Raw genomic sequence first — 20,762 nt, 5'->3', positions numbered from 1 at the left:
ACCTGGGTAGCGAGTGAGCGAGTAAGGCAAGCAACTGGCCGCTGTCCCACCTCTCCAGCCCCTAAAGTCACCGCATTTATTGAGAATGACTCCAGGAACGAAGCTCAGAACAGTAAAGAAATATAGGAGAGGTTTGACGCCCGACAGTTTGGATGAGCTGGAAGATACCTATGAAGGGAAGAAAGCCAGAATGAGACAGACCAACAGGACGGTAACCCCTGTACATGGCATTTAGAGCGACTGGCTGAGGGCATGCAACAGCTTACAGGGGGATGCCTAGGTCAACCTTGGAGCCAGAGCACAGAGAGGACAGAGTGAAAGGGCAAAGAGAGAGATGAGAAGCAACGGGGCAGGGGTGAAGTGACTCATACAGGGTGGGCACGGAACGATCGTGCTAAATAGCCAAACCACAGAGTCAGCAACATTGAAATCACGAGGCGCAAATTTTTAATAACCAGAATGTAAAGGTGCCTGCCAAGATGGCAGGCTGGGGCGGGGTAGGAGAGGGAGCTGGGGGCGCTGGTGGGGGAAGTTGACACGGGTGTCGGGATCGGTGATGGAACATTGGATGCTAAAGTGCCAACTATGAACAGCTTTGTGATTCAGGGTGCTTTAACAAAATAAAAATTTGGGAAAAAGGAAAAAGAAAGCTTGGAGTCAGGGCAGAGACTCCATAGTATTTTGACCCACGTGCTAAGAGAGCAGAGAGAGTAACGAGACGGGCAGGACAGGCGGAGCTGAGCAGGCTCAGGCCGGCTTTCGTGGTCCTATAATCACAGACAAAACCACTTTCTTCTCGGGCACTCATTTCCTCACCAGAAATCACGGAACTTGGCATGAAGGATAAACAGTGGCTTTCTGAACTTCACAATACCGTCTTTTAATATATATATTAAAATATATATATATATATATACGCTTTTTAACCTAACATCACCACTTCTAGCAATAAGTTACTTCTAAGAAAATAACTGGGCCACCACACCAAAGTGTGTAAAAGAATACTTATCATGGGACTGTTTGAAATATGCAAAATCAAGAATTTACTTGTTTCTCAGTTAGGCACTAACTAAATACGTGTAGCTTAGCCCTCAAAATTCATTTCCCCAATTCAGTTCTCTGAATGTTTTCAACTTACGTGATAGCAAATTTACCAAAGAGGTTTATCTTTTGACTCTCTATGAGGCTTATATAATTTCTTATCAGAAAAGGTAGCTAGCAGCTTAAGTTAACAACAATTGACACTAACTGGAGTCATTTTAGTACCTTAAGAATTTAACATTTTTTTGGGGGGTGGAGCGATAGCATAGTGGGTAGGGCGTTTGCCTTGCATGCGGCCGACCCGGGTTCGAATCCCAGCATCCCATATGGTCCCCTGAGCACCGCCAGGAGTAATTCCTGAGTGCAGAGCCAGGAGTAACCCCTGTGCAACACCGGGTGTGACCCAAAAAGCAAAAAAAAAAAAAGAATTTAACATTTTTTGGTTTGGGGGGCCACATTTGGCAATGGTAGGGTTACTCCTGGCTCTGCACTCTGACTCCTGGCAGTGCTCTGGAGAACAGATGGGATGCCTAGGCTCGAACCCAGGTCAGCCGTGTGCACGGTAAGCACACTACCAGCTGTAGATTTCTCCAGTCCCTTGAATATAATCATGTTTATCAAATGTAATTGCTTCAAAGGCTTGTGAAGATTTCCACAATATCTTTTAAGGAATCGTCTATATTTTAAAACTAAGGACTTGAGTCTTCTTGGAACTATATTAGCTTCAGTGGACAGAAGTTAGTGCTTATTTCTTGAAGCACAGTCATGAGGCGGGCTAGGGAGATGGCACCTGCTCTGGATGTTTGGTCTCCAGCGTTGTTCCCTGAGCACTGTCCAATGTTCTCCTCCCCAAGTAAATAGCAAATTAATATAAATTTAAAATTTTGGGGATGTGATATACAGGAAATCAGCCTGTGGGGGCCGGAGAGGCAGGGTTAAGGGCACTTGCCTTGTGTGTCATTACCCTGGTTTGGTCCCTGAGCACAGCCAGGGATGCTCTCTGCAAAAGCATTATGAAACAACAAGAGAAAAGTGATCATTTATTGAATATTCTTTGGTAGCAAGAATTACATTTTTATCTTTAAACATAAAACTTATTATTAAACTTATGATATTAAACTTATGTCTAAAACATGATTCTTCACCTTTTAGGGAATACAATTTAAATATTTATGGTGTAACTTTGAAAGCAGCTTAAATGTACTATGAGAAATAGAAAGTTATTTCTGTTCTTTCCAAGTACACTTCTTTTACTCATCATTATGGTTTTAGAATTTATTTTTGTTTGGAGGGGGCGACACTTGGCTGTGCTCGGGGTTTATTCCTGGCTCTGAACTCAGGGATAACTCTTGACGGGGTTTGGAGACGGGGGTGGGGGGGCATGGGGGGAGGGAGCAGAAGTGGTGCCAGGAATCAAATCTAGGTCAGCAGTGTGCAAGGCAAGGGCCCACCTGCTGTTCTGCTGTTCTATTTCTCTGGCCCCAGTTTTAGAATGTTAAACTGATTTCTTAAAACTCTTTGACTTCTGTGGTCTATTATTAAATCTGAAGCTCAGGATTTTTGCTTCCTCCTAGAAATTTCTCACACAGCCTCACTTCCCTCCCATATTCAGGACCTATCTTTTCGTGTCCGTTTCCTGACAAATGGATCTGCAAACAGAGTCCAGACTGACATATCCCGATTTCTGCGCAGAAACTCATGTCTCCGCATGTCAAGAATGTTTTGTCACTTACTGAGAGGTGGATGAGCAAGAAGCCTTTTGCAGTGCTGGTGGGAATGTAAACATGGCATAGACACTTTGCAAGACAGCTTGCATTTCCGATGCAACTAAATACACTCTAAACATCTAATTCTGTCACGTATTTTTTGATGATAGCACAGTGGGTAGGGAGTTTGCCCTGCACCTGGCCAACCTGGGTTCGATTCCTCTGTCCCTCTTGGAGATCCCAGCAAGCTACCGAGAGTATCTCACTCACACGGCAGAGCCTGGCAAGCTCCCCGTGGTGTATTCGATATGCCAAAACAGTAACAACAAGTCACAATGGAGACGTTACTGGTGCCCGCGTGAGCAAATTGATGAGCAACGGGATGACAGTGATACCCAAATGAACTGAAGAATTCTGTTCACACAAAAATGTATGTATATCCGGATGTTTATAGCAGCTTCATTCACAGTTAACAAGACTTGAAAACAACCAAGAGACCTTTCGGTGGGTAAACAAATATTGGAAACTGAGTATTCTTTGATGAAAAGAAATGAGCTAGCATGCTCCAGAAATACACAGAAGGGGCGTAAATGCATATTACTCAGGCAAAGAAGGACACTCAGCTGACCAGGCTCTAAAGTCTACATCTGAGGGAGTCCAACAGTACGAACTTCTGGGAAAAGGCCAAGTGTAAGCAGTAAGAGAAGCAGTGAAGGACTGGAGCTAGAGCACAGTGGGGAGGGCACTTGCCTAGCATGCAGTGGACCCAGGTTCAATTCCCAGCATCCCCTACGGTGCCCTGAGCGCCACTGGGAGTGACCCCTGAACTCAGTCAGGAGAGGCCTAGGACGATTGCCAGGTGTGGCCCCAAATCAAAAGAACTTAAAAATTCACCCCCCCCCCCATAAAAGACAAGTGTGGTTGCCAGCACTCCAGGAGGAGAGAGGACTGAAGGAGGGACAGAGGATGTCTTAGAGCAGTGACACGTCTCTTCAGAATATTCCGTGCCCCGAGTGAACCCTAGTGATCCTGTGGACTTTGTTAATAATAATCGATCGTGACTCATCGGTTCTGCCAAGTGTGTCTCAGGAGCGCAGATGTCGCTGGTGAGGGGACAGAGCTTGGGCCAGCAGCGCTCGGGAAACTCCGTACTTCCCCTTCCCTCTCGCCGGACACACGACTGCTAACCCTGACTCTTCCTTAACACTTCAAAACTTGCTCGTGGATTTTCAGAGGCTGGTGGCCGATGAGGCACAGACCCACGTCATTCTCCATCTTTCAGAAAACAGCCTCATGATTTTACCAAGATCTCTAAAGCTTAACGCATTTCTGTTGAGGACCATCCATGGAAAGTGCTCCTTCTTCAGATCCAATCGCTTCTTTTCTTACTCTTTGTTTTGCTTTTGTCGTGTGGACGCAGCCAGTGGTGTCAGGGCTTTCTCCTGGCTCTGCACTCAGGGATCGCTCCTGATGGGGCCTGGGGGACCGTATGTGGTGCTGGGGGTGCAACCTGGGTCAGCCCTACACCCTATCTCTCGAGTCCAGCTGTTTCTTTTCCATTCTGAAGGGCAGGCTGTTCCCTGCTCTGCCTTCACAATTATAATGTAAACTCCAATGGGATTTCATCAGATTTTCTTGGTTGAATCCCCAAACTACTACCATCCAGGCTTGGGGAAAATAACCTTAGGGACTCGAGTTCCATCCCTACTCAGCAGTGGTCTTTATTCCCAAGGAGATAGCCCGAGTCATTAATGATAAATGAAAGGCACAATTAGGAATTTACAGTTAGGCCCATAAAGAGGGCCAGGCAAAGTACAGCTGATAATGCGGCCCTACACTTACACTTGCCTGCCTGCATAGCGAAGAAGGCTCCGTCCACGCCAGCAATCAATAGGGGAGGGAAGTAACAGCGGGACAAGGAGCAGGTGCGAGCATGGCACGCTTCTGGACGGAGGACTCTGGGAGTTTGCTGAAACTCAGGAAAATAAAGCGGCTAGAGCTGGGGAGAAGGCAGAGCTGCAACCCAAACACACTTTCTAAGCACGCGGTGTCCAGGTTCGGGGGCAGCACCTCCCAAGATGCAATCCTGCCGCCCCCCCCCAACCCCGCCAGGGCATGTGCCTAGAGGAGACGAGCACTCAGGGAGCACCAAGGCTGAGTCCGGACCCCACACCACGGGGAAGGTGCAAAGGGATAAAATGTTTAGGAAAATACAAAACAAGAAGTAAATGAAAGATTACAGAACAAACTTGCGTATTCTGCGATTTCCCTGCTCAATCTTCTTTCCCGACTAAACCTAAATGGTTCCCGAACTGTGCAGAGACATGGCAGGGGGCCAGCAGGCTCGCGGGGCGCCTGGTGCCCAAATGCTCAAGGGAAATACGGCGCTGCCCCAAGTTCTCCCACTGTCTCTGACTGTACCGGGGTCCTTGTCACAGCTTATCCTTCAGGATCAAAGCGAAGTCCTGGAGGCAGAGCAGGACACTGGGTTTGCTTTCCAGGCTTCGGAAAAGACCGGCCAGATAAGCAGTGCATTCTGCTTTAATTTTATTCTTATTTCATCATGATTTTGAGTTTGGGGCCACCCTGTGATGCTCAGGGATGACTTCTGACTCTGCATTCAGGCACTACCCCTGGCAGTACGCAGGGGAACCATATGGGAAGCCGGGGATTGAACCCTGAGTGGCCGCATGCAAGGGAGGCAAGTGCCCTACCCACTGAACTATCTCTCAGGCCCCTGTTTAGTTTTTGTTGGGGGCCATACCCAGCAAGTGTTCAGAGTGTGCTCCTGGTTCTGTGCTCAGGGATCGCTGAGAGTGGGCTGGGAGGGGGAAGAGGGAGACTTCAGCACCAGGGATTGAACCCAGTTTGGCTGTACAAAGTGGCACTGTGCTATCAAGACTCACTTTGGGCCCAGCCTTCCTGGCTGCAGATGGGCCCCTCGCTGGTGCCTCTGGCCGGCCCCGCATGTCCCTGCGTCCTTGGCAAATATTCTCAGTGCGCTACTTTATATTCAACATCCTTCAAAGACCATTTGCCTGGCCAAAGAAGTTAATGCACACATATCCACACAGTCCTGTCCAAAGGTTCCGTCCTTCATCCACCTGCCGTTTTACGGTTCCTCCATCTCACTGCTACAGTTTACCCACAGGACCATCTTTCTCTGCCTGTGTAAATGTGGAGCTGACCAAGGGGGCTGGAGCCGTAGCACAGCGGGGAGGGCATTTGCCTTGCACTCGGCTGACCTGGGTTCGATTCCCAGCATCCCATATGGTCCCCTGAGCACCACCAGGGGTAATTTCCTGAGTGCAGAGCCAGGAGTGACCCCTGAGCATTGCCGGGTGCAACCCCAAAAAGCAAAAATAAAAATTAAAAATTAAAAAATGTGAAGCCAAACAGGGAGCTCCCAGCAGGCCTTGGGAGACCATCCTTAAAGCCGCTGCACCATCTCCTTGGCCCTGAGTTCAGGGGCTTTTGTCTGTTCTTTTTGTTTTTGGTTTTGTTTTTTGAGCCACACCCATTGATGCTCAGGACTTACTCCTGGTTCTGTGCTGAGGAATTACTCCCAGCGGCTCAGGGGACCATAAGGGACGCTGGTGATAGAATCCGGGTCGGCCGCTGTTCTGTTGTATGACCAGTGCAGACAGCCTGATGCTAAGCCGTATTCCACAAACGAGCATAATGGCCGGGCAATCCATATCCAATATTATAGCTGCTATTCAAGCATCACCTCTAAGACTGGCAACACCACAATTATCGCCAACAGAAAACGGCTTCAAATATTCAAGCTGTCGGCCACAGAGCCCTGCCGACTGGCCCACGGCCTCCCTCCTGGTTCCTTCCTGCAGAAGGCTCCATTCACGTGGGCTTGGCTGCTGTGTTCGACCTGGGATCTTGGTTCCTACCCACTGAGGCACACCCGCCCTTCCCGCCAAAGTCCATCCTGGTCCTGTACAGCCGCCCCCTGTGATTGCTTCTCTCTGCTGTCTGAAACGAAAAGGCCCTTAACATCCCGCAGTTGATTTTATGCCCCTATAGAACTAGAACTCTCTGTGGGTGCTCTGTGGGAGTGTGTAAGGGCTTTCCTTAACTCCACTGTAAACTCTCAGGGACAAATACTGACTCTCTGCTCACCTTTGTGCCTGCCCTTCATCACCAAAAATTCCACAGTACCACCACTCAGCAAGGAAATCAATAACAGAAGACCATTTACTGAATTTAAATGGAACTTAATGCCTTGGACTAGATTTGTCCCCAGAAACAGTTCTGTAAGTAGAACTTTTTGTTAAAATTAGCCACTATCTACTTGATTTTATATTAGATGATCAATAAAAGTTAGTCACCAGCATTATTTTTGTTTCAGACATTGCTATACCGTGACAATGAGAGCACCACCATAAATCGAGGATTTATGATCGTTCAGACATTTGGGGCTGACACTCTCTATTTTTATTGATTTATTATCAGGTTCCACCCCCTTCCGAGGGGCTTGGAAGGAACCTCATGCATCAAGGAACGGGCAGAGGAACCCAGGTGTGCGGGACCTGAGGCTGAGATCTCCAAGCCTGCTCCAATGGGGACTGGGCCTCCTCCACCCAGATCCCCCATTTTCCAGTAGCTTGGCAGCCACACCCACAAACTGCCCCTAGCTCCGTGTAATCCCATCAATGGCCAAAATCCAGAGACTATACAACAACGCTCCTAGAAGCATTTGCAGCACTGCTGCATTTGCAGCCATGCATCCTCGTCTAGCCTAGTATAGTCTAGTTCTCCCTCTTGGAGAACCTGGCAAGGTACTGAGAGCATCCTGCCTGCACAGCAGAGCCTGGCAAGCTCCCCATGGCATATTTGATATGCCAAATACAGTAACAATGATGGGTCTCATTCCCCTGATCCTGAAAGAGCCTCCAATGTGGCACCGTTGGGAAGGACGAGTAAAGAGAGGCTGCTAAAATCTCAGGGCCAGGAACAATGGAGACGTAACCGAGACCACTCGAGCAACTCGATCATCAATGGGATGACAGTGATACAGCGATACAGTGATGATCAGGTTGCAGACTCTGGAATCTCAGTCAACTAGCTTCAGTCCTTATGTGTGAGTATGCGCGAGTTACTTCGCACCTCTCCACTGCGTCTCTAGCATGTCCCACCACTGAAAAGACCCTGTCACATTCCTTCCACCCCGGCTCAGTCGCCTCCTGTCACCAGCACGAGTCTCTGAGTAGCAAACTTAGGGATTTGGGGGGTTTGTTTTGTTTTGTCTTGCTTTTTGGGTCACACCAGGTGATGCTCAGGGGTTACTCCTGGCTCTGCACTCAGGAATTACTCCTGGAGGTTCTCAGGGGACCATATGGGATGCTGGGGATCTAATCTGGGTCAGCCGCCTGCAAGGCAAACACCCTACCCGCTGTGCTATCGCTCAGCCCAGTTTTGTCGTTTTTTGACGTTTGTGTGCTGTGGCTATTTATACTCCACCTAGAGTGGAACCATCTGGCAATTGTCTTTCACTTCCTCACTTGTTTCACTTAGCACAATCGCCTCAAGATCCATCCATTCTGTCCCCAAAGGGGCGCTTTCGCCTTTCGTGGCAGCGCCACGTTCCACGGAGGATGAAGATTGCAGCTTCTTTACCAGCTTCTGGCCGGCAGCGAGACTGGTTCATGTTTTGGTTACTATGAACCATGCTGCTAAGAACAGATGGCAAACAGTCCTTCAAATTGGTGCTTTAATCCACTTGGGATCTTTCCCTGGACGGACCACCAAAATATTGCTGGTATTCTCAACGTTTTAAAAAAAAATCTTGCTGAAAAAAAATGATTGCAAGGTGCTTTAGGATGAGGAAGTCCATGTTCAACCTCGTTCCTCTGTTTATTCGGCCACATAAACATCACCGAGGCACTTCATTAAGTTTCGCTTTACTGGTCTGTAAATGGGGCTAATTAATACTCCTCCTTCAAGGTTTACTGTGCGGAGTGGATGAAACGGCAGCTGTTAACTGCTTCACCCCAGCAAGTAAACAACGTGTTACTACTTCCCATTTCCCCTCCCTGTGCCCTCAGACGATTAGAGTGACACTATTTTAAGTACGTTAAGACTCCCCCAGCCTTTTCGCACTAACAAACTGTTCAATAAAAATTGCCGACGAACCTTTCTATGTGTGGATTTATTTTTTAAAATTAACTCATTTATCTGGATTTAGGGGGCCATACCCAGTGGTGCTCAGGGGACTGTATAGGGTGCCAGGGATCGAACCCGGGTCGGCCACATGCAAAGCAAGCGCCCTACACACTGTACTACCTCTCCAGTCCCAGATGTGGGTGGATTCTGCAACCTCTGAAACATCTGCGGTTCCAGAATTCCAGGTAACGTCCCGGGAGCCCCTCCTGGCCGCCACCCCCCCTCAACTGACTGAAGTTCAGATGGGGCCTCTCCCAGCTCACACCGTGCTCCCCTCACAGTGCTCACGCCTTTGGTTCCCTTTCACATCCCGCACTCAAGTTTCTGGGTCTGCAGATACGTCTCTCTCTCACCCGGCTTTGACATTTTTTTTCTCTCTTGGACTTAGGCACCCAACAGGTGGAAAACGAGGAATTCACCATTTCAGCCTCCAGACACGTGGGATTGCAGGGCTGAGGCGAGCGGGCGGGCCCAGCCTGGCTCTCGGTCACTCACCCAAGGCCGCGTCTGTCTTCACTGCCCCTTTGCCTGCTGGCCGCCCCCGGCCTCACGCTGCGCAGGAAGGCGCCCAGGACGGGCATTCGGGCTTCTCGCTGCCCAGAGGAGGAAGTGCCTTGTTCCCACGGCCGGCCGGCTGGGGCTTTTCTTTTTGTGGGTGTGTTTTCTCTTTCTGAAACCAGGAAGCTAGATTTGCCTAATGGTTAAGCCCAAAAGAATTTCAGATTCTTTCTTTAGGAACCCGCGGGGGCCCACAAGCCATCCTTCTTATAAAATCCAGGCGTTTCCAAAGTGCTGTCAGAGAGCGGGAGCTTTCTAGAGCCCTCAGCAAAGTTTATTCTATGGTACTATTTTCTTGAGACATGTTACATTATCAGCTGAATTCTATTCTTATCTCCTGAACACTAAATAATATTTGTTCTCCAGAAGGGGGAAAAATATGAAATGCCACTTTCCACACCTTTATTTTTCTTTTCTTTCTTTTTTCTTTCTTTCTTTCTCTCTTTCTTTCTTTCTTTCTTTCTTTCTTTCTTTCTTTCTTTCTTTCTTTCTTTCTTTCTTTCTCTCTCTCTCTCTCTTTCTTTCTTTCTTTCTTTCTTTCTTTCTTTCTTTCTTTCTTTCTTTCTTTCTTTCTTTCTTTCTTTCTTTTTTTTTTGGCCACATCTAGTGTGGGACTCAGGGGACATATGGGTTGGAATCCAGTTCAGCCATGTCCACAGCAAGCAGCCTACCCCCTGCACTGTCCCTAACCCCACCCCACCCCCACCCCCACACATCATACACACTTTATTTATTTCTTCTCTAAAGCACATTTAGCTCCAGTCTTTAATAACCATTCTCCGCATGTCTGTGCAGTAGCCTTGGAGACCCTAAGTTCTAAGTTCTGCTTTTCTCGCAATGACGAGATCCTCTTTCTCCACCATCTCTATTGCTAAAAATGTCTTCTAATGAGTCACAGCGCCCCACGCTCCCCTGGCCTTTTCTAATGGGGGGGTGGAGTGCTGAAGGGTGGGGGTCACACCCAGTGGAGCTCAGTGCTTACTCCTGGCTCTGCACTCAGGGGTTACTCCTGACGGGCTCAGGAGACCATCTGGGGTGCTGAGGACGGAACCCGTGTGGGCCGGATGCAGTCAGATGCCCTTCCCGCGGTGTATGGTACTGGTCCCTGTCACCAGTCCTCTCTGAGGACGTCTCCCTGATGTCATCCTCTGCACTCTAGTCACCACTCCTGGTTCTGTTCCTGGCCAGGGAGAGACTCTGGGAAGCTTCTTAGTCTGTCCTCAGAGTCCTTATTCGGTGGGACCACTCTCTGGTCACATTTGCCAAAGAGCCTTGCGGCCACTGGGCAGCCTTGGGAAGCTCAGTTGCCCTGGGCAAGCCAGGACTGACCAGCCATCCCGCAGGCCGGTAGAAGGGGTCACCGAGCTCAGTCACCCCAAACAGTCAGGGATGGCTCTTGTCATCACCACTGACGCGTGCTTCCTTCCTTTTCCAGCTATTCCTTCGGGCCCATTCTAGAGCGTCAAACACATTTTCAGCGGCACATTCCGTGTTTCTCGAGCATCGGGGAACTGGTCACTCTAAGGCTGTAGCGGGTGGAAGAAATGAAGGCCCGGGTTGCTGGCCAGCGGGTCCACTGGAGGAAGTGTCCTGCGTGGCTCTCAGACGGGGCGTCCACGGCAGGCGGGCTCCTTCCCCCTCCCCCCGCTGCTTGCCCAGCTCTTCCTTCCGCTTGGTGCAGTACCCCAGCTTCCCTCCAGTCCTCCCCATCATTGCTTAACCCAGCGAGAGGAAGTTTCCATGGAAACCCAAAGAACGTTTACAAACATGACACGTTACCTCGTTAAAAATTAGCCTTATTTATGAGAGCAAACGGAATTTCAAATTAGAAAATAATAGTATTTTAGCCATGACAAAGCAGAGGTCCCATACATGTCCCCCACTTTTTGGTGGGGGACCTACCTCTCCTCACTCACAAACAGGTCAGACAGAACAGCCCCACCTCAGCTCGAATTGTATGCATCTATGAATCGGGAATCACTTCCCTGGGTTAAAATGTTCTATGAGCAATACTGGAAGCAGAAATACCAATTAGTCATGAGCCTCTTCCCTCTCCTCCAGGAACTGAGAATATTCTCTCCATGTTAACGAAGGCGACTCACCCAGAGTACACATAGTGAGGGAACTTTCTCCTTCTCTTTTCTTGAGTTCATGCTGCCAACTCGGTCCTCCCTTCCCCTTAACCCTGCCCTCATCTTCACAAACTTGATGAAATATTACTAGTGTATCCAGTGCATAAAAACATACAAAGAGCAGATTCAAAGTAACTTCCCTTGACTTCAACATACCTCAAACTAGCAGAACTTTGATATTTTATTTTTCTGAGCTCTCTCTCACATACTCACATACACACACACACACATAAACACTCAGACACACTCTCACACACACAAAACACATGCACACATATAGAAACACTCATAGACATATACAGACACACATGTACTCACATTCATGCAGACATACATGCACACTCATAGATGCATGCACAGAGTCATACAGACATGCATACACACATTCACATACATTCACACAAAGGCTCACTCACAGAGAGATATATACATGCACACACACAGATACACAATCAGAGATCTACTCACACATGTACACACTTGCAGACTCATTTACATACACACATACACACTGAGACACACATTCACACACAGAGACCCACTCACACATAGACTCACAAGCATTCACAGACACATACACACACACACAGAGGCCGAGGTTAGCATGAGCCATTGTGCAGTGTGTAAGGAGCATGTCACCGGTTCCTCACTCCTCAGTGCTCAGGCGCTGTCTCCATGGAGGACACCGGGAAACCCATGCACGAGGAGGGACTGAGGTCAGGACTCAGTCATGGACAGGTGGTGGTGTCACACAAGTGCTCCCGTGTGAGAGCAGGCACGCCTGCTGCCCTCGGGTGTGAAAGCGCCTCCACTGCTCTGCGACCAATGTCTCACTCGCATCCTCCTAGGCAACAGCACGCTTAGGAATCAGGTCCTGGGGCTGGAGTGACAGCACAGCGGGGAGGGCGTTTGCCTTGCATGTGGCTGACCCCGGTTCGATTCCCAGCATCCCATAGGGTCCCCCGAGCACTGCCAGGAGTGATTCCTGAGTGCAGAGCCAGGAGTAACCCCTGTGCATCGCCAGGTGTGACCCAAAAAGCCAAAAAATAAAAAATAAAAGAAGAAACCAGGTCCTCCAAATCACCCGGACTCACTGATGTGGAGCAGAAGCAGCAGAAGGCTGGGTGCTGACTGCACTCCTCTTTAATGAGGAAAGAGACTGCTAGCAAAAAACAGTGCGAAACCAGCCGCGTGGGTCTAAGGTACTAGCAGGATAAGAATTCTGTGTGCTTAGGATCGTTGCAATTTCTCCCCACCTTCTCCCTCATTTCCTCGAAAATGAAGAAACAAATAGAATGGTGTTCCGTTCAAACCAGCATTTCTTTAACACAGAATCACTTACCATAAAGTGGAATTGTACATGCCTGTCTGATACTACATGTGTGTGCATGTAAGTATGTGTCTGGGTGGGTGTGAACGTGTCTGTGTCTACATCTGTGTGCGTGTTGTGAGCACTTATCCATGTTTGATACCGACGTACTAACATTTTTCCCTCTTCAAATACTGCCTTGGTAATTACTAACAAAAGTTGCTATCTCAGCTTAAATCTTCACTATGTCCACGGGATAGTATGCAAAGCATTTACATGAACTGCTTGATTTTCAATCTTTACATCCACCCTTTGAATATTGCTTCTATCCCCATTTAACAGATGACCCATTTAACAGATGAGAACGTTAAGGCTCACAGAGATAAAGCGAATCTTCCCAGATCACCGAGGGAGAAAGCAACGGAGCCAGGTTGGGCATGCAGCCTCTGGGCAGGCACCATTTGCTCCACAGGGCAGAAGGCAGAAGGGAGAGAGACGGATGAGAAAGAGAACCCACGTCTCTGGGAGCACCTGTGAGGGAGGCTGCCTGCCCACGCCCTACACTCGGAGGCTGTCAGGGAAGGGCTTTCTGAGGGGGAGGAAGACTCAGACCGCAGGAGGCAACTGGACGAAGGGGCAGGAGCAATAACAAAGCAGCCGAGAGCTGAGAGCAGAGACGGGCAGAAACCAGTGTCTCTGTGGGAGACGGTCTGTGCCCCGCGCGTTCCACTCCCACTCTCTGACCTGGCCAAGACGAACCTCGGGACATCGGAGCCAGAAACGTCAGGCTCTTTGGGGCTGCCCTCGAGACAGGCATTCCCAGGCTGTCCCCCAGACCTGCTGACTCAGAAACCTGGGTTTGAACAAACCTTTCGGAGGGTTCTCACGCAGATTTCAGAACCATAGTTGTTGGGGTATTTGTTTGTTTGTTTTCTTGGGAACTTGCTTCTGTTTTCCTTTTTCTTTTGGGGTTACAACTGGCTAAGCCCAGGGCCTTCTCCCGGCTCTGCCCTCAGGAGTCACTCCTGGCGGTGCTGGGCTGGCAACCCAACCTGGCCGGCTGCACACGAAGCAAGTGCCCGACCCATCGAAGCATCACTCTGGCCCCCAGAACCACAGATTTGGGAGTTGAGCCTTACTCGACAAGCCAGGCAGTGAGGCCCAAGGATTAAACACGGGACATGGGAAGTGAGAGAAAAGGGAATCCCAGCCATCAGCTTTCTTAGCCCACAACCCCAGTCATTCGCTGTTTGGTTCTGATTTCACAGGAACACGGAGGTCCAAGAATAAGACTCTAATAGGACACACGTAAACAATTACCGTTAACATGATTAAAGCTGGCCAGCAGAGGGTCAAGGGCAGCTGGGATTGTGGTCCAGGAGTTCAGCAAATATCAAGTCAAAAACTATCAGCGTAATCAGAAAAGCAAAGCAGCATGTATTTCTAGAATAACAGGTAATGGGCAGGCGCAAGGGTCCTTAATGGAAATCAGCAGAAACTGATGGAAAGTGAAATAAGACACACTTGCCAGAGGAAGAGCAGACAGCAGATAAGGCTTTAACCATCATCAACCGTAGTTAACATGACAAAATGATAAATCTAATTAACAGCCTCCATTGTGCTCACCCAGCTACCATGCACATCATTAGATTACGCTGATACACAGCAGGTGAAACCCCAGGCACAAACACAGATGGCCAGGAGCCCGTTTCCAGTCCTGGGGCTGGAGAGAGCACAGCAGGGAGAGCACTTGCCTCCCCTAGGCTGGACCCTCAGGATCCCAGAGGGTCCCCTGAGCACCCCCAGGAGTGAGCACAGAGCCAGGAATGACCCCTGAGCATTGCCAGATGTGCCCACGGGCTAAAAGAATGGTAACCTCCTTCATCTCCCTCCTGTCTCGCGGGGAGAAATGGGCTTGATTGGGCTCTGAAGCCCCTGGAGGGTGGGAGAGGCGGGTGGGGAGGGGGCACGGAACCCAACTGCCCCTCCGGGTTCCCACCCAAACGCCTTGCGACGGAGCCTCGGAGAAGGTGCCAGAACCTTGCGGCCCCGTAGCAGTGGGCGGGACAGGCTGTGGCGAGCCCAGAAGCTCAGTGAGGGCACTGACGAGAGCTGAGACCCCCACGGCGTGACCCCCATCCCCGGCTCCAAAGGAGACTCTCGTGGCTAAAGTGGTGCTAGAAAATAAGAATATTCCCTCTCGCTAACTCCCATCTCAAGGGACGTCTCTGCATTCCCCCACCAAGGACTTACACTGCTCACTGCAGTAGGCGGCATGCTCCCCCACCCGCCGTTCTCTCTCTGGCTCCTACACACACACACACACACACACACACACACACACACACACACACACACGCTTTGCCGATGACTTTCCCCCAAACTACTCTGCCCTCTGCTTCCTCATTCCTCTTCTCGCAAAAAAAAACGTTCTTCCCATCAGCATTCCCACTTGGCTTTATCAAGCCCTTCATCCCCTCCACCCCGCCCTACACAGCAGTCACGCGGACACCCAGCGGACGAGTCACTCACATCCTCCTGCCCTCCTGCCCGCTTCTGCTCCTGGGGACCTCACCTGAGAGCAGGCCCCTCCTTCCAAAGGACCCGCTGCAGGGGTCCGGCTCCTCCAGGCAGAGCTGCACCGCCCAGCCCTGTGCCACCCACTCGAGTTTCTTACACCCGCAGCCCCACGCCCAGGGCAATGCCATGCCTCTGGTTGACACTCAACCAAGCCACCAACTTTGCTGAAGTTTTTAGCCAATGAAATGATTCCCATGCAAAGATTTCTCCTCTGGGTTCTCCTTCATTCACTCATTCCTTTAGTGGAGCTGGACACTTTATTCATTTATTCTTTTGGTTTCTTGGCCACACCTGGCAGTGCTCAGGGCTTACTCCTGACTAGGAGCCATCTATGTGGCAGGAATGAAAGCAGAGCCAGGTGTGCTTAAGGCAAGCATCCAACCCCTGTACTTTCTCTCCAGCCCCTCAAACGACAACTTTAATCCTTTCACTCAAGCCAGTGTTTTACAGACTTGCCACTTTATTCCAATGACCAAGGTGCCTCTTAAAATAACACAGATTTTGGGGTTCCACCTCTTGCGGATCCGTGAATTAGAATCCGTATGGGGTTACAGGCAATTGTCACTGTCACTGTCATCCCATTGCTCATCGATTTGCTCGAGCGGGCACCAGTAACGTCTCCATCTTGAGACTTGGTGTTATTGTTTTTGGCATATCGGATATGCCACGGGTAACTTGCCAGGCTCTGCTGTGTGGGCGAGATACTCTCGGTAGCTTGCCGGGCTCTCCAAGAGGGGCGGAGGAATCGAACCCAGGTCGGCTGAGTGCAAGGCAAATGCCCTAATGCTGTGCTATCGCTCCAGCACAGGCAATTGAAGCAAACAATATTGATTTGACTTAGGTGACACAAATTTTGCTCCTTACTCTAATGTGAGTGTCTTTCCAAAAAGAATAACATGGTAAAAATTTTTGGGGGCCCACACCCAGTGGTGTTCAGGGTTTGCTCCTCTCGGTGCTCAGGGAGCACTTCTGGTGGGTCTTGGGGAACTCTCTGTGGTGCTATGCCCAAACTGGGGGCTGGTGCTGTGCCAGACGAGGGCTCCCCACGCTGTGCGACCTCTCCAGCCCCAACAGAAGGACTTTTAACTGGTTACACCACAGTGTGAATTAAACAGAGATCAACATCAGTGTTTTCTGTCTCCAGCGTCCCCAGAACTGAAACTGGCATATTTTTTTTTTTTTGGCTTTTTGAGTCACACCCGGTGATGCTCAGGGGTTACTCTTGGCTCTGCCCTCAGATATCACTCCTGGCAGTGCTCAGGGAACCATATGGGTTGCTGGAGATGGAACCCGGGGGGCGGGGGGGCGCATGCAAGGCAAACGCCCTACCCACTGTGCTATAGCTCCTGCCCTTGAAGCTGGCATTTAATAGTCTTTTTGTCTTTATCTGCAGAGGAATGAATAAATTAGCTCACTATAAGTTGAGATTCCCAAATTTCTCAGCAGCCTTTATTTTCAGCTTTCAGAAGTTATTTTTCATGCACTGTGTGTGACTGGGAATCAGTTAGTACAGGGAGATGGTTGGTGGAGTTACCTGGGAGTTTCATTGTGTTTTAAAGTTGTAATTCGGGGGCTGGAGGGGTAGCACAGTAAGTCATCCCTGAGTACTGCCAGGTATGACCCCAAAGCCAAAAGAAAAAAGGGAGAATTTTTTTAAATGTGTAAAGTTGAAATTTAAAAACTTAGCTCCTGGTGGCGTATTCATATGCCAAAAACAGTAACAAAGATGGGTCTCATTCTCCTGACCCTGAAAGATCCTGTAATGCGGCACCGTTGGGAAGGACGAGTAAAGAGAGGCTGCTAAAATCTCAGGGCTAGGATGAAGGGAGACATTACAGAATTCCAGTGGGACCGTTGATATCAAGGAGCTGCCTGTGACCCACTGGGGCACGGCTAAAAACTGAGGGGGGCAAGATTCCTAAGCAGCGTCATTAGAGAATAAATAAATTCATTCTTTATTTTATGGCCCAGTTCCCTAGCAGCATCATTTGATAGAAATAAATCCATCCTGTAGGTCAGAAGGAGAAGGACAGACATAGAAGGACTGCACTTATTTGTGGAATATTAAAAAAACAAAACAAAACAGTATGAGACTAACACCCAAGGGCAACAGAAACAAGGATCGGGATGAACGGTCCATGGTTGGAAGCTGTGTCATGGGCTAGAGGCCAGGGCAGTTGGGACAGAGAAGGGGCCATTGTAACAATGATGGTTTTATGAACGAAGGGACCCCTCTGGATGGGAGATACATGCTGAAAGTGGGCAAAGGACCAAACATGAGGGCCTGATGGCCTCTCAGAATCTGTACTGCAAACCATAACGCCCAAAAGGAGAGGGAGGGGGGAAAGGGGGAAGGAGGGGGAGAAGGAGAGAGACGAGAGAGGGAGAGAGAGGGAGAGAGACAGAGACAGAGACAGAGACAGAGAAGGAAAGTGCCTGCCTTTATAGAGGGGCTGGGGGGGACACAGGGGACACTGGTGGTGGGAAATGTGCACTGGTGGAGGGATGGGTGTTGGAACACTTTATGTCTGAAACTCAGTCATGAAATGTTTCTAACTATGTCTCACGAGGATTCAATTTTTAAGAATTCTTCAAAAATAAAATCACAGGGAAGAAAAGGAAATCCATCCATTTATCCTCATTACTGGGAACTGTCTGTCTGCAAAGGAGAAAATGCTGAAAGTTTCACGTCTTTCCTCCAGCTGGAGGCGGGTCAGAGGTCTGCGGTGCTCCTGGGGGCTCTCGGCGTTATTGATTTAAGACACTTGGGGCCTAACAGGAAGCCAGAGGCCTGTGAGGCCAGGAAGTGGCTGGCCGGGTGGATGTGTGAGCCGGTCAGCTGACTCCAGCGAGGAGGAAGGAAGACCAGCTCCTTCTGGCCTCCGGGAGCGGAGAGGGCTGGAAAGTGAATGCTGCCTGTTTCTACTGCCCGTTCCTCCTGCCCCGTTTCCCAGAGACGCTGGTGCAAACACAGCCCAGGAGCCGTCCTGGCTTCCCGGCCACCTGGCGTGAGCGCGAGCAAGGGAAAGCGGCCAAATGGGACCATTCCTCAGGGCGGGGGGAGGAAGGGGCTCATCATGAGCACCCGGAGGAGCCCCCCAGAAGCCAGTGAGGGGTCTGTGCCACACCTAGGGAGGGCCACAGGGCAGCGTGGTCAAGTGGCTTCCGCAGGGACGGGATCGGGTCTTTGTTCCGGAGTCACTGCCTCACCATATGCCTTTGCTTTTATGCGTTTTGGTGAGAGTATTTTGAGGGTTTTTTGTTTCTTTTTGGGTCACACCCAGAGATTCTCAGGGGTTACTCCTGGCTCTGTTCTCAGGAATTACTCCTGGCAGTGCTCGGGGGGACCACTGGGATGCTGGGAATCGAACCTGGGTTGGACGCGTGCAAGGCAAATGCCCTACCTGCTGTGCTATTGCCCCATCCCCAGTATTTTGAGTTTTTTAAGAGAAGCAAATTCCATACGACTCTCTGTTGACGGAGTGTGAGACGCCCTGCGAACACTGCACATGTTCTCAGAGCCATGAGACCTGACAGATGGGTAGGATGGGAAACGTGATAATGTGCATGTTTTGGGATGGAGCAATAGCACAGCGGTAGGGCGTTTGTCTTGCACCAAGCCGACCCGGGTTCGGTTCCTCCGCCCCTCTCAGAGAGCCCGGCAAGCTACCGAGAGTATCCCGCCCACACGGCAGAGCCTGGCAAGCTCCCCGTGGTGCATTCGATATGCCAAAAAAAGTAACAAGTCTCATAATGGAGACGTTACTGGTGCCCGCTCGAGCAAATAGATGAACAACGGGACGACACTGCTACAACGCAGACAGTGTATGTTTTATCACAATCAAAAAAATGAAAACAAACTTCTATTTTGACCCCAAAAAGTATGGACTGTGAAACGCACGGACCTTAAATGCTGTAAGAGGCTGGCTTTGCTCCACATCCACACCCACACACTCAGCTTTCGAAACAAGATTCAGCCCTGCCACCTCCAACAGTGCCCTGGCCCTTTCGAAGCCTCTGTCTCCCTGGCATGGAAGGAAACTGGGGACACTGGTGGCGGAAAATGCACACATGCGAAGGGACGGGTGTTGGATCACTGGCTGAAACCCAACAATGAACCACTCTGGAACTGTGATTCATGGAAGAAATATCTATTTGTGTGTGTTTTCTTGTCTATATACCTAGGAGAGGAATGGCTTGATATATTAAGTATATATATATATATATATATATATATATATATATATAAACTAGGTATATTAAAGTTTATTTTAAAAAATGTCTAAAACTACCCAAATAATTCCTGCAGCGGCCACCCCCTTTAACTCTCCAGTGTCCCCTCTCCCCAGGGACGCCTTCTTCCCTGGGCACTGCCATGTCCTGCTGACTCATCAGAGAAACATCTGGACAGGTGACCGGGCCCCTGCGGCCAGGGTTGGGGGCTGCCCCCTCAGGCAGGTGGTGGGAGCTTCAGGGCCTGCTTCAGCAGGAATTCCAACCGGGCTGGCAACAGCCCACAGCAATGCACCTGTCCCACGCTGAGATGTCTGCATGTGCGGGGAGGAGGGGATTTCGAGAACCGCCCCCTCCCTCCCTCTCTCCCCCCTCCCTCCCTCCCTCCCTCCCTCCCCCCTCCCTCCCTCGCCGGGACCCGCGGGGGCGCCCGTCTCAAAGTGGGCTATAGTAAACACAGGCCCTGCGGAATTCCGTGGAAAATACTCTTCCACGACTCCCTCAGCTCTACCCCGAAGCAGCAACGACACAACATCTCGGCCTAGTGCCAGAGCCTGCAGGAGTCACTGGGACTGGGCACAAGTGGGTGTGTCCGCAAAAGGAGCCGCGTGGCCCTGAGAACAAGCACAGACCCTGATGCTGAGACAGAAGAGTGTCCACGCCGGAGTGGGCGTCCAAAGCACTGGGTGTGGGACGACGCGAGTGAGAGTGCACGGAAAGGGGCCCGAGCAAGCGGGGCCGAGCAGGCTTCCCCTCCTTAAAGGAGCAGTCCCCGCGCTGAGGGCTGCTTCTCCCGGAGCCCTTCCAGAGAGAGCCCTCCTGAAACGCGAACAGCCGCCTCACAGACAGGCTCAGGGTTCCCCACGCTGAGTGCCGTCACCCGCGCATCACTAATGCCTCGCTGGACCGGCTCCGAGCTGCCTGACTCACCCGCTCCTGCACTCCCTGCCAGCTGTAATCTAGTAACCGACTGCCCAAGTCCAAAGTTTTTAGCTTCCATGGTGATTGGGGGCGGGGGCGGGAAGG

The 20,762-nt window shown here is 50.2% G+C and overlaps 1 protein-coding gene across 5 annotated transcripts in view; it reads right to left on the bottom strand.

The window, feature by feature from the left end:
• LYN (LYN proto-oncogene, Src family tyrosine kinase) overlaps positions 1 to 20,762 on the bottom strand; it is a 109,655-nt gene that overhangs the window by 69,705 nt on the left and 19,188 nt on the right. Inside the window, exon 1 of one of the 5 annotated variants that reach the window (XM_055126823.1) lies at positions 9,420 to 9,509. The exons of 3 other annotated variants lie outside the window; for them this stretch is intronic. The gene's annotated coding sequence lies outside the window, so the exon portion shown is untranslated. Of the gene's footprint in view, positions 1 to 9,419; positions 9,510 to 20,762 lie in introns of those variants that run through there. One more of the 5 variants, XM_055126826.1, reaches the window with a different exon arrangement.

The sequence above is a fragment of the Sorex araneus genome, chromosome 2 (assembly GCF_027595985.1).
Source record: "Sorex araneus isolate mSorAra2 chromosome 2, mSorAra2.pri, whole genome shotgun sequence".
NCBI classification, from domain to species: domain Eukaryota; kingdom Metazoa; phylum Chordata; class Mammalia; order Eulipotyphla; family Soricidae; genus Sorex; species Sorex araneus.
Note: the sequence above shows the minus strand (reverse complement) of the source record. Positions and strands in the feature narration are given on the sequence as shown.